Below are 14,490 nucleotides of genomic sequence, written 5' to 3'. Positions count from 1 at the left end.
AATCACCCGCTCAATCCAACCCGGATAAGAAGGGATCTGATTGAAGAGGAAGTGTACATACCATTCTACACTGGTTTACATTTTAAATATGATCAGTAGTAAATATTTATTGTATCTGCCACTTCTCAAAGCAAATAATAAATCGGCTAAAATGAGGGTGTGTTAGGCCAGGCTCTCTGCTAAAAGTAGGAAGAGTAAAGATAACGGGGCACCTAGCTCGCTCAGAGAATCATGTGACAGTCTTGATCAGGAGGTGTGAGTTCAAGCCCCACATTAACTTGTGAATGCCGCATTCCAGGTATGAGTTTCGGTAAAGAGTCCTCTAGGTGGACGTGTATGTGTTAGCAATGAAAGAGGCAAACTATTCTGGCATGTTGGGAGAAAATTGAACAAGGATCTGGCCCATGTTAAAGAAATTCCCAAAGGCCATCAGTAATACTTTCTATAATACCTTCAGAAAAATGAGTATGAACAAATTTTTCTCTTTTAGTAAGTAAGCCTTTTTCTCTGCTCTGTCCAAACTAAATCTGAAAGTTTACTAAAAATCAAATAATTGAGTAATTGTAATTACTATAAACATAATGTAGTGTTAGTGATTGAGGAAACCCAAAGATATAAAGGTGTGTCCCTATCTCAAGAAACATGATCTATTTAACTTATATGTGTGTATCCATGTTCCAGGGAAGGTAAGTCTTGAATTCTATGTATAGATAGCAAGGCACATTTCTGAGTACCTGAAAAAAAATTTCTTTTTAATCTTTTTGATTAGTGCTTTCGGCATTTTTTTTTAAATTTTTTTTTAATGTTTTTTATTTATTTCTAGGAGAGAGAGAGAGAGAGACAGCGTGAGCAGGGGAGGGTCAGAGAGAGAGGGAGTCACAGACTGAAACAGGCTCCAGGCTCCGAGCTGGCAGTCAGCGCAGAGCCCGACGCGGGGCTCGAATCCACGAACCGCGAGATCATGACCTGAGCGAAAGTCGGACGCTTAACCGACTAAGCCACCCGGGCGCCCCTGGCATTTCTAAAAATACACTGAATTTACATTTAAAATGTGTTCAAACTCTTTGTTTTAATGTACTTTCCTATGGTTTGTTACACAATTGAGAGGAAGAAGGAATTACACAACTTAAAGCAGTGATCTCTAAGGCTAAGAAGAACTACTGTTAAAGATAAACATATATCTTGACTTTGGAGGAAATAACTGAAAAGTATTCTAAAAGTATTCTAAAAATCCTTTATGCAATGGCATCACCGAAATCATTCACCTATTGAGCACCTGCCTTCTCAGTGACTACCCCTGTCCTGTGTGTTAAGTGCAGCAGTGACTACCCCTGTCCTGTGTGTTAAGTGCAGAGACTACCATTCTGACTTCTGAAGGAAACAGTCATCTTTTGAATGGCCCAGTTCTGATGCGTCTGTCTGCTAAAAAAGAAAAATCCCATTTCTTAGGGCACCTAGGTGGCTCAGTCAGTTAACCATCTGACTTTGGCTCGGGTCATGATCTCATGGCTCGAAAGTTGTAGCCCCACATAAAGCTCTCTGCTGTCAGGTTGGAGCCCACTTCAGATCCTGTGTCCCTCCCCTGCTCAGGCTCTCTCTCTCAAATGAAAGCATTATTTTTTTTTCTAAGGTGTGACTTCAGTGAAAAAGTTTGAGAGGAAGGTTGTTTGCCTTGAATTTCAGCTATCGATTTGGCAGACAAGAGTTCTGAAATTACAGTTGCTGACAGATTTTCACGCTGTTCTTTCTGACTTAGAGATAATTATGAAGAGAGGTTAGATTCTTCTAAACTGTCTCTCATTGCAAGCCGGTGGCTCTTCACAGGTATTTGTCTTACTGTACCTAATTAGTGTAGGCATTTTTGGGTGTCAGAAGTTCCACTAATCAGTTGGTTCTGTTCCAGGATTCTGGGTCAACTTTCTGGCCAGGCTTTTCTGGAGAATAGATGTTTGTGCAAGGGTGCAGAAAACCTAAGGGACATAGAGCAGGTAAGAAACCTGTCTTCAAGCATTTCAAGTACTATTAGGAAAAGAGAGATTAATTGGGTAGTTTTTGTGTGATGTTGATTTAATTACCTAACTAGTATGTGCCTCAATTTCCTTTAATGTCAAATTGGATCTTATTTGGAGCACTCAAAAAAATACATGTAATGGCTTTATGAAAGCTTGGCACATAGTCAAACGCTCAGCAATGTTATCTTTTTTTTTTTTTTTCCCTATGTATCTCAATGGAAAGAAATCTAGCAAGGTAATTTTCTTAAAAATTTTTATTTTTTATTTTTATTTATTTTTTTAAATGTTTTATTTATTTCTAGGAGAGGGAGAGAGACAGGGTGAGCAGGGGAGGGTCAGAGAGAGAGGGAGACGCAGACTTTGAAACAGGCTCCAGGCTCTGAGCTGGCAGTCAGCACAGAGCCCGACGCGGGGCTCGAACCCACGAACCGCGGGATCATGACTTAAGCGAAAGTCGGACACTTAACCGACTAAGCCACCCAGGTGCCCCAATTTTCTTAAAAATGTTTAAATGTTTTTTTAAATGTATTTATTTTGAGAGAGGCAGAAAGCATGAGCAGAGAAGGGACAGAGAAAGACACAGAATCAAAAGCAAGCTCCAGGCTCTCAGCTGACAAAGGGCTTGAACCCATGAACTGTGAGATCAGGACCTGAGCCAAAGTTAGGCACTTAACCAAGTGAGACACAGAATCTGAAGCAGGCTCCAGGCTTGGAGCTGTCAGCACAGAACCCAATGCTGGGCTCAGCCTCATGAACCATGAGATCATGACCTGAGCCCAAATCAAGAGTTGGATGCTCCACCGAATGAGCTACCCAGGAGCTCCTAAACATGGTCTTCATTGAACCTTACACCAATTGCTGGAGTGTAGTGGGTAGCCTTAGTACTCCCCATTTTTACAAGCTGAAACTCAAGAAGGTTAGCAATCTGCCCAAAGTCTTCCTGCTAGTATGTGAGTGCTCTGGAACTTGAATGAAGGCTTCTAATCTCCTAAATCAGTGTGCTTTCTACTATATCTGGCAAACTTAATGAGGCAATGAGGACCAGTCCAAAGATGCTGGAGGAATATAGAGTTTAGTCACGGAATGCAAAATCTTTTATTAGAGTTCTTACAAAGTCGTTTGCTTGTGAGGAGGGAGTGAGTAGTGGCGGTATTCAAGCAAGAGCCTTGATTGGTTTTCATAGATACTGTGAAGGATTCTTGCATATGGGAAAATCTTGCTGTTGATCGCTGTAATGGTCTTAAGGAAATTAAATTTGTTAGCTCATACTTCTAAGGTTTTTGTTATTTTTCATTGTGATTCATTCCAAACTTGTAAGAAATGTAAGGTGCTTTCACTTAGATGTTTTGTGTTACATATTTGCCTTATGCTTTCTGATAGCAAAATGTGAGTAACATGACCTGGAATATTTAGCCTTATGTGTATGTCCCACAGAATATTAAAAAGACATGTACTCAAGTGTTGAAATCTAGTAAAATTAATAATGATTGCTGTTTTAGCAGAACATTCTTTTTTAAATATTTATTTATTTTGTGTGAAAGAGATGAGAGGGAGACAGAATCCCAAGCAGGCTCTGCACTGCTAGCATGGAGCCAAATGTGGGATTCAGACCCACAACCATGAGATCATGACCTGAGCCAAAATGAAGAGTTGGATGCCTAACCAACTAAGCCACCCAGGAACATTCTTTAAAAAAATTTTTGGGGGGGAGGGGCTCCTGGGTGGCTCAGTTTTAAGCATCCGGCTTTGGCTTAGGTCATGATCTGGCAGTTTGTGGATTTGAGCCCAGCATCAGGCTCTGTGCTGACAGCTCCAAGCCTAGAGCCTGCTTTAGATTCTATGTCTCCCTCTCTCTCTTTGCCTTTCGCCTGCTTGTGCTCTCTTTTGCTCTCAAAAATAAATAAAACAAAAAATTTTTAATGTTCATTTTTAAGGGAGGGAGAGAGAGAGAGTGTGTGAGCAGGGGAGGGTCAGAGAGAGAGGGAGACCTAAATCCAAAGCAGGCTCCAGGCTGTCAGCACAGAGCCTGACACAGGCCTCAAACTCAGAGGCCTTGATAGCATGACCTGAGCCAAAGTTGAACATTTAACTGACTGAGCCACCCAGGCACCCCAAGCTGAACATTCTTTTTTTTTTTTTTTTTTTTTTTTTATTTCTAGGAGGGAGAGAGAGAGAGAGAGACAGACAGCGTGAGCAGGGGAGGGTCAGAGAGAGAGGGAGTCACAGACTGAAACAGGCTCCAGGCTCTGAGCTGGCAGTCAGCACAGAGCCCGACGCGGGGCTCGAACCCACGAACCGCGAGATCATGACCTAAGCGAAAGTCGGACGCTCAACCGACTAAGCCACCCAGGCGCCCCCTCAAGCTGAACATTCTTAAGTGACTATTTTCCACCTCCCCTTACTATTTGTATCTGAGAATAAAAAAAAAAATAATGGTTACTAATACTGTTTGGTGCCACTACCTTGGTTCATAGTGAAATACCAGCAATTTACCCGTTTATTTTCTGCCTGAACTCTGCACCCTTACCTGGATGTTAAGGTCTCCTTTTGGATATTGCAGAAGGAAGGTGAGCATAGGCCCACCCATAAAGATGGCCACACCCAGGAGGGATAGCAGGTCCTGATAAAGGCACTTTTACTTCAATTAAAGGACAAGGAGTTGGCTGGGAGTGTTGTAGCAGTGGGGAGGAGTTATTTAAATGAAGTATTATTTGCAGGTTGCAAAGAGACATGAAGGGAGTTCAACACCTGGCCGTCTGCAGGTCCAATAGAGGCTGCTGTATGTCTTTGCTGCCTCAAGTGGAAGGTGATGTGTAGCCACAGAGGCATGTACTGGTTAGGCCTGTTCCCGTGCAATGGTTTTGGAGTGGCTTCCTCTCTCAACCAGGACAAAAACAAGGATCAGGTAGAGGATGGCTGCTATGAGGATTCAGAAGAAATCACTCCTAGGCTAGTTGATGATTTGTATCTTGGTGTGCAGGTCACACATGCAGATGACAAAGAAGATAGCAGCAAGGATCATCACTACTGCCAGGGAGGAGTATCCGGTGTGGAGGCACTGAAGCAGATCAGAAACACCAGACACAATATAATCTCAGCAAACAGGAGAATTCCCTTTCAGGTGCATGAAAAGTTGGTGTAGGATGCCCACCAGCTGGAGGCTGAGAGGGGCTTGGAATACCTTGGGGTGCAGACCTTGCTTGTGTGTTCAGAGATGCTTGCACACCCTGTTGTCTTGCCTGCTGTCTGGCCAGAAATGGGACTCCTGGGCAAAGGAGAAAGTGAATCATCTCGCTACCTTAGAAATTTCTTTTTTTGTTTTTTAAATGTGAGCATGAGCGGAGGAGGGACAGAGAGAAAGGTGAAAGACACAGTATCCGAGGCAGGCTCCAGGCTCCGAGCTATAAACACAGAGCCCAATGTGTGGCTTGAACCACGAACCGCAAGATCATGACCTGAGCTGAAGTCAGGTGCTTAACTGACTGAGCCACTCAAGCACCCTGCTATGTTAGAAATTTCTTAAAAAACACATTATACAAACACATTTCATTAGTCAGCAGAGCAATAACATTGTCTTGAAGTCTCTGGAAAACATATACACACTTGAGAAAAGGAAAGTGACAAAAGTAAAAACATGTTGGTATTATCACAAAAATAGTGTGAATTGAACCAACCCTCAGAGAGTCTCAGAGATTCTCAGGAATCTGGACCCTAGTTAGAGAACCAGGGTCAAGGATAGCTGGAATATACTTACACCAAATGCCAGTAATTCAAAACATGACATTTCCTCTGCAGCGCTAAGACCACTCCCACCAGACCTTAAACTCACCAAGGGCACTGATTATACTTTATTTGTATCTATATCCTTGGTACATCTCCTTGTTCATAAAAAATGAACAATGCTTAATAAATGTTCATTGAAGAAATTTGAGGAACTTTTGCAGAAAACGTGAAAATATTTTCAACTCTTTGGTGCCCTCAGGTGGCATAATATTGGAAAGCAACTTAGAGAAATCCTGAAAATTTCTATTTTTTAATCCTTAAACCCAGATGCCCCAAGTAGGTTGCTACTTCTGTGTATTAATAAATCTTTTCTTCCACCCCAAATTATCTTGCATAATTCAACAAAATTATTTGGGTATATTCCATCCCTCATGTCAAACAAATAGCCCTCATATAACAAAACCATAAATTTGTATGACCTTTGATTTAGCACTCCTCAGAAAAAAAATGGCAGGATATAAAGAAACGTTCTTTCTTTCTTTCTTTCTTTCTTTCTTTCTTTCTTTCTTTCTTTCTTTCTTTCTTTCTTTCTTTCTTTCTATTTCATATGAGTATATATTTCCTCGTATATACCTGTATTTTTGCCACAATATTATATATAAATGATGAGTATATATCATATACCTATATTATAGTAAGAAAAAGTCACTAGAAACAACTGAAATGTTCATAAATAAGGGAATTTTGAATAAATTATGATACATCCCTTCTCTGGATTATTGTGAAACTATTAGAAAGAATGAAATATATTTATATATTACCTGAAGAGGTATCTTTGAAAAGGGAAGGATTCTTAAGGTTGATTACATCTGTGGAGTTGGGATTGGATGGGGATGGAGAGATTATCTTTACATTAATTTTTAATTACTCACATAATTAATGAATCCATATGTTTGTAACTTGGTGCCTTTGAATATTGCTCCTGGACATCTTCCCTTCCCTCTCCCTTGTTACCTATTTAGTATGTGGCCTTCCTGATATTTTCTGTGTATTTACATGGTTATTTATGTATATGGGGAGAATATAGTATTAAAAAAGTACATGACACCATACCATATGGATCTTTCTACAATATATTTTTATTTATTTCTAGGAGAGAGAGAGACAGCGCGAGCAGGGGAGGGTCAGAGAGAGAGGGAGACACAGACCCCGAAACAGGCTCCAGGCTCTGAGCTGGCAGTCAGCACAGAGCCCGACGCGGGGCTCGAACCCACGAACCGCGAGATCATGACCTAAGCGAAAGTCGGACGCCCAACCGACTAAGCCACCCAGGCGCCCCCGAGAACATATTTCTAACCATATGACATCTGGAACTTAACTGCAAGGATAAAAAAAAATCTTTAAATTTACCATTTGGTATTTTGTTACAGTTCTAACATGAGAGAAAAGCATCTTTGAGTAACAGAAGATTTTATTGATTTGTTTATTTAGTTTCTTTTTCTTTTAAAGTAAATTCGACCTTCAACATGGGGCTCGAACTCACAATCCAGAGATCAAGAGTCACATGCTCTACCAACTGAGCTTGCCAGATGCCCCAAGATTTTGAGTATGTGGAAATAATGGCTGAGGGGAAAAAGTTCTTTGGAATTCATAGAAAAGTGTGAAATGGAAATGTTTCCTTTTCTGGCTTTGCCAGTTAATGTAGAACATACTCAAATAATGTAATGGCATTTTTAGTAGAAATGAAACTACTCAACTAATGAATTTATTTGCTTACAGGAGGTTCTTAGGGAAGACATCCAAGTAGTACTTTCATACTTGTTGACAAGTGCATCAGTTACCAGCAGAGGGGGCCAAAGAGCTTTCCATGAGAGGGAAACTTCCTAGCTACAGAATTTGGGTCAGGATCACCTTTGCCAGCCTAATAGTGCAGCCTACACAGTGTTTAAACTTTGGTGTCCAAGAAACAATGCCATATTGTTTATACATGGAATTTATGGAATAACATATGCATACTCTTATAATGCTAAAATATAATGCTGAAAACGCAAAAAATCTTTTTGTATATAAACATAGAAAATGATACAAAATATCCCTACACTCTCCACCCCTTCATTCTCTCCAATTCTACTACCTAGGGGCAACCGTTTTCAACTCCTGTTTCTTTAGCCTTGGAAAAAAGAATCATGTATCTTTTTCATAATACAACATCAAAGTATAGATTTAAGAAATACAGAAGGAAGCGCAGTAAAAAATATTTTTCTCTTCCACTTGTTTCTCCAGCCTCCTACTTCCCTTCACCAGTGGCAGCCACTGTGAGCAGTTCACTGACTATCCTGCCAGAGGGAATCCATTTGATGCATCTTTGCAAAAATAACTGTAGAAACGCAATACATGTATATGGTTCAAAATTCAAAAGCATCCAGTAGGAATTCAGAGAACAGTCTCCCTCTCACATCTGTCTTTCAGAGGCAACATATTAAGTCATATTTCCAAATTTCTCAATCTGAGATTTTAGCTACTGTCTTTATATTATGGTAGATGGTTGGCTTCTGGTACTCCCCATCCTCATTCCCTTCTGCAACATCCTGATACAAACATAACAACAACGTCATTTTGTAGACCATATTCTTCACTGCTAAGCTTAATATTGGAGTAATTTTTTCCTTTCTTATATAATATTTGTTAACCTGGCAGTAACAGCTTCACTTTTTCATTGGCTTCACCTTTTAATGCATTTGGCTTTGATGAGACTGAAGAGGTTCTAATGCATGATGGCTTATGGAAGCAAACCAAAATCTAAGCCCATAAATGCCTCAAGGTTAAAAAATTGAAAAGCTAAAGACAACCAGTCACAGAAGGCCAACTAGCCTTTAAACTGTAACCAGTTCTATGATTTCTTTTCTTTGCCTCCACACCTTCTCTACGTAAATTTTTCCCCTGCCCCTATTGGGGAAGGCCTCCTGCCCACCTCTGGTTTGATCCCGCCTGAATCAATTTTGGCTGTAACTCTTTACTTTTTTGAATTTATTTTAAATTTATTTTTAAGAGTTTTTTCTTAGTTTATTGTCAAATTGGTTTCCATATAACACCCAGGGCTCATCCCCACTAGTGCCCTCCTCCATGCCCATCCCCCCTCCCCTCTCCCCCATCCCATCAACCCTGAGTTTGTTCTCAGCATTCAAGAATGTCTCATGGTTTGCCTCCCTCCCTCTCCCCAACTATTTTTCCCCTTCTTCTCCCACTTCATCCTCCGTTAACTTCCTCCTAATCCACCTATATGTGCAAACATATATCTGTCCTTCTCTGCCCGACGTATTTCACTCAGTATAACACCCTCAAGTTCCATCCATGTTGCTACACATGGCCAGATTTCATTCTTTCTCATTGCCATGGAGTATTCCATGGTATAGATAAACCACATCTTCTTGATCCATTTGTCGGTTGACGGACACTTAGGCCCTTTCCATGTTTTGGCTATTGTTGAGAGTGCTGCTATGAACATTGGGGTACATGTGCCCCTATGCATCAGCATTTCTATATCCCTTGGGTAAATTCCTAAGGTAAATACCAGTGCTACTGCTGGGTCCTAAGGGAGTTCTATTGTCAATTTTTTGAGGAACCTCCACACTGTTTTCCAGAGGGGCTGCGCCAGTATACATTCCCACCAACAGTGTAGGAGGGTGCCCGTTTCTCCACATCCTTGCTGACATCTATAGTTTCCTGATTTGTTCATTTTAGCCACTCTGACTGGCGCGAGGTAGTATCCCAGTGTGGTTTTAATTTGTATTTCTCTGATGAGAGGGGATGCTGAGCATCATTTCATGTGTCTGTGGGCCATCTGGATGTCCTCTTTGGTGAAGTATCTGTTCATGTCTTCTGCTCATGTCTTCACTGGGTTGTTTGTTTTTTGGGTGTGGAGTTTGGTGAGTTCCTTATAGATTTTGGATACTAGGCCTTTATCTGATATGTCATTTGCAACTATCTTTTCCCATTCCGTCAGTTGCCTATTAGTTTGACTGATTGTTTCCTTTGCCGTGCAGAAGCTTTTTATCTTGATGAGGTCCCAGTAGTTCATTTTTGCTCTGGATTCCCTTGCCTTTGGGGATGTGTCAAGTAAGAGATTGCTGTGGTGGAGGTCAAGGAGGTTGTTCCCTGCTTTCTCCTCTAGGGTTTTGATGGTTTCCTGTCTCACATTCAGGTCCTTGATCCATTTTGAGTTTATTTTTGTGCATGGTGTGAGAAAGTGATCTAATTTCATTCTTCTGCATGTTGCTGTTCAGTTCTCCCAGCACCATCTCTTAAAGAGGCTGTCTTTTTCCCATTGGATACTCTTTCCTGATTTGTCAAAGATTAGTTGGCTGTACATTTGTGGGTCCAATTCTGAGTTCTCTACTCTATTCCATTGGTCTATGTGTCTGTTTTTGTGCCAATACTATACTGTCTTGATGATGACAGCTTTGTAGTAGAGGCTAAAGTCTGGGATGGTGATGCCTCCCGTTTTGGTTTTCTTCTTCAGGATTACTTTGGCTATTCAGGGTCTTTTGTGGTTCCATACAAATTTTAGGATAGTTTGTTCTAGCTTTGAGAAGAATGCTGTGCAATTTTGATGGGAATTGCATTGAATGCGTAGCTTGCTTTGGGTAGTAATGACATTTTAATAATTTTATTGTTCTGACCCATGAGCATGGAATATTTTTCCATTTCTTTGTGTCTTCTTCAATTTCCTTCATAAGTTTTCATCATACAGATCTCCTATATATTTGGTTAGGTTTATTCCTAGGTACTTTATGGCTTTTTGTGCAGTTGTTAATGAGACCTGTTTCTTGATTTCTCTTTCTGTTGCTTCACTGTTGGTGTATAAAAATGCAACTGATTTCTGTACATTGATTTTGTACCCTGCAACTTTGCTGAATTCATGGAAGAGTTCTAGTAGGCTTCTGGTGGAATCTGTTGGGGTTTCTATGTAGAGTATCATGTTATCTGCGAAAAGTGAGAGTTTGACTGCTTCTTTGCCAATTCTGATGCCTTTTATTTCCTTTTGTTGTCTGATGGCTGATGCTAAGACTCCCAGCACTATGTTAAGCAACAGTGGTGAGAGTGGACATCCCTGTGGTGTTCCTGATGTCAGGGGGAAAGCTCTCAGTTTTTCCCCGTTGAGGATGATGTTAGCTGAGGGCTTCTCATAGATGGCTTTTATGATGTTTAAGTAAGTTCCTTCTATCCCGACTTTCTCCAGGGTCTTTATTAAGAAGGGATGCTGTATCTTGTGAAATGCTTTTTCTTCATCTATCGACAGGATCATATGGTTTTTATCTTTTCTTTTGTTGATGTGATGGATCACATTGATTGATTTGCAAATATTGAACCAGCCCTGTAACCCAGGGATGAATCCCATTTGATCATGGTGCATAATTCTTTTTATGTGCTGTTGAATTCGATTTCCAAGTGTCTTGTTGAGGATTTTTGCATCTGTATTCATCAAGGATATTGGCCTGTAGTTCTTTATTGCTGGGTCTCTGGCTTGGGAATCAAAGTGAAGCTGGCTTCATAGAATGAGTCCGGAAGTTTTCCTCTGATTTCTAGTTTTTTGGAATAGCTTGAGAAGAATGGGTATTAACTCTGTTTTAAATGTCTGGTAGAATTTTCCAGGGAAGAGTTTTGGCTTTAACTCTTAAAAGTTTTTTTTTTCTTTTTTTTACAAATAGTTTATTGTCAAATTAGTTTCCACATAACACCCAGTGCTCATCCTCACAAGTGCCCTCCTCCATGCCCATCCCCCCCCCCACATCCATCAGTCCTCAGTTTTTGTCAGCATTCAAGAGTCTCTCATGGTTTGCCTCTCTCCCTTTCCCCCACCATTTCCGTCCTTCTTCTCCCCCTTGTTCCTCCGTCAAGTTCCTCCCAATCCTCCTATACGTGCACACATATGATATTTGTCCTTCTCTGCCTGACTTATTTCTCTCAGCATAACACCCTCAAGTTCCATCCATGTTGCTACACATGGCCAGATTTCATTTTTTCTCATTGCCATGTAGTATTCCATGGTATAGATAAACCACATCTTCTTGATCCATTCATCTGTTGATGGACACTTAGGCTCTTTCCATGTTTTAGCTATTGTTGAGAGTGCTGCTATGAACATTGGGGTCCATGTGCTCCTATGCATCAGCATTTCTGTATCCCTTGGGTCAATTCCTAGCAGTGCTATTGCTGGGTCGTAGGGGAGTTCTATTGTTAGTTTCCTGAGGAACCTCCACACTGTTTTCCAGAGGGGCTGCACCAGTATACATTCCCACCAACAGTGTAGGAGGGTGCCCGTTTCTCCACATCCTTGCTGACATCTATAGTTTCCTGATTTGTTCATTTTAGCCACTCTGACTGGCGCGAGGTAGTATCCCAGTGTGGTTTTAATTTGTATTTCTCTGATGAGAGGGGATGCTGAGCATCATTTCATGTGTCTGTGGGCCATCTGGATGTCCTCTTTGGTGAAGTATCTGTTCATGTCTTCTGCTCATGTCTTCACTGGGTTGTTTGTTTTTTGGGTGTGGAGTTTGGTGAGTTCCTTATAGATTTTGGATATTATTCCTTTATCTGATATGTCATTTGCAACTATCTTTTCCCATTCCGTCAGTTGCCTATTAGTTTGACTGATTGTTTCCTTTGCCGTGCAGAAGCTTTTTATCTTGATGAGGTCCCAGTAGTTCATTTTTGCTCTTGATTCCCTTGCCTTTGGGGATGTGTCAAGTAAGAGATTGCTGTGGTGGAGGTCAAGGAGGTTGTTCCCTGCTTTCTCCTCTAGGGTTTTGATGGTTTCCTGTCTCACATTCAGGTCCTTGATCCATTTTGAGTTTATTTTTGTGCATGGTGTGAGAAAGTGATCTAATTTCATTCTTCTGCATGTTGCTGTTCAGTTCTCCCAGCACCATCTCTTAAAGAGGCTGTCTTTTTCCCATTGGATACTCTTTCCTGATTTGTCAAAGATTAGTTGGCTGTACATTTGTGGGTCCAATTCTGAGTTCTCTACTCTATTCCATTGGTCTATGTGTCTGTTTTTGTGCCAATACTATACTGTCTTGATGATGACAGCTTTGTAGTAGAGGCTAAAGTCTGGGATGGTGATGCCTCCCGTTTTGGTTTTCTTCTTCAGGATTACTTTGGCTATTCAGGGTCTTTTGTGGTTCCATACAAATTTTAGGATAGTTTGTTCTAGCTTTGAGAAGAATGCTGTGCAATTTTGATGGGAATTGCATTGAATGCGTAGCTTGCTTTGGGTAGTAATGACATTTTAATAATTTTATTGTTCTGACCCATGAGCATGGAATATTTTTCCATTTCTTTGTGTCTTCTTCAATTTCCTTCATAAGTTTTCATCATACAGATCTCCTATATATTTTGTTAGGTTTATTCCTAGGTATTTTATGTTTTTTTGTGCAATTGTCAATGGGATCCGTTTCTTGATTTCTCTTTCTGTTGCTTCACTGTTGGTGTATAAAAATGCAACTGATTTCTGTACATTGATTTTGTACCCTGCAACTTTGCTGAATTCATGGAAGAGTTCTAGTAGGCTTCTGGTGGAATCTGTTGGGGTTTCTATGTAGAGTATCATGTTATCTGCGAAAAGTGAGAGTTTGACTGCTTCTTTGCCAATTCTGATGCCTTTTATTTCCTTTTGTTGTCTGATGGCTGATGCTAAGACTCCCAGCACTATGTTAAGCAACAGTGGTGAGAGTGGACATCCCTGTGGTGTTCCTGATGTCAGGGGGAAAGCTCTCAGTTTTTCCCCGTTGAGGATGATGTTAGCTGAGGGCTTCTCATAGATGGCTTTTATGATGTTTAAGTAAGTTCCTTCTATCCCGACTTTCTCCAGGGTCTTTATTAAGAAGGGATGCTGTATCTTGTGAAATGCTTTTTCTTCATCTATCGACAGGATCATATGGTTTTTATCTTTTCTTTTTTTGATGTGATGGATCACATTGATTGATTTGCAAATATTGAACCAGCCCTGTAACCCAGGGATGAATCCCATTTGATCATGGTGCATAATTCTTTTTATGTGCTGTTGAATTCGATTTCCAAGTGTCTTGTTGAGGATTTTTGCATCTGTATTCATCAAGGATATTGGCCTGTAGTTCTTTATTGCTGGGTCTCTGGCTTGGGAATCAAAGTGAAGCTGGCTTCATAGAATGAGTCCGGAAGTTTTCCTCTGATTTCTAGTTTTTTGGAATAGCTTGAGAAGAATGGGTATTAACTCTGTTTTAAATGTCTGGTAGAATTTTCCAGGGAAGAGTTTTGGCTTTAACTCTTAAAAGTTTTTTTTTTCTTTTTTTTACAAATAGTTTATTGTCAAATTAGTTTCCACATAACACCCAGTGCTCATCCTCACAAGTGCCCTCCTCCATGCCCATCCCCCCCCCCACATCCATCAGTCCTCAGTTTTTGTCAGCATTCAAGAGTCTCTCATGGTTTGCCTCTCTCCCTTTCCCCCACCATTTCCGTCCTTCTTCTCCCCCTTGTTCCTCCGTCAAGTTCCTCCCAATCCTCCTATACGTGCACACATATGATATTTGTCCTTCTCTGCCTGACTTATTTCGCTCAGCATAACACCCTCAAGGTCCATCCATGTTGCTACACATGGCCAGATTTCATTGTTTCTCATTGCCATGGAGTATTCCATGGTATAGATAAACCACATCTTCTTGATCCATTCATCTGTTGATGGACACTTAGGCTCTTTCCATGTTTTAGCTATTGT

At 40.7% G+C, this 14,490-nt stretch overlaps 1 pseudogene; it reads right to left on the bottom strand.

The window, feature by feature from the left end:
* Positions 1 to 4,703: 4,703 nt before the first annotated feature.
* Positions 4,704 to 14,490, bottom strand: part of LOC120239939 — a 16,082-nt pseudogene continuing 6,295 nt past the window's right edge.

This window comes from Hyaena hyaena, unplaced genomic scaffold, assembly GCF_003009895.1.
Source record: "Hyaena hyaena isolate Hyena2069 unplaced genomic scaffold, ASM300989v1 scaffold_241, whole genome shotgun sequence".
In the NCBI taxonomy this organism is placed as follows: Eukaryota; Metazoa; Chordata; class Mammalia; order Carnivora; family Hyaenidae; genus Hyaena; species Hyaena hyaena.
Note: the sequence above shows the minus strand (reverse complement) of the source record. Positions and strands in the feature narration are given on the sequence as shown.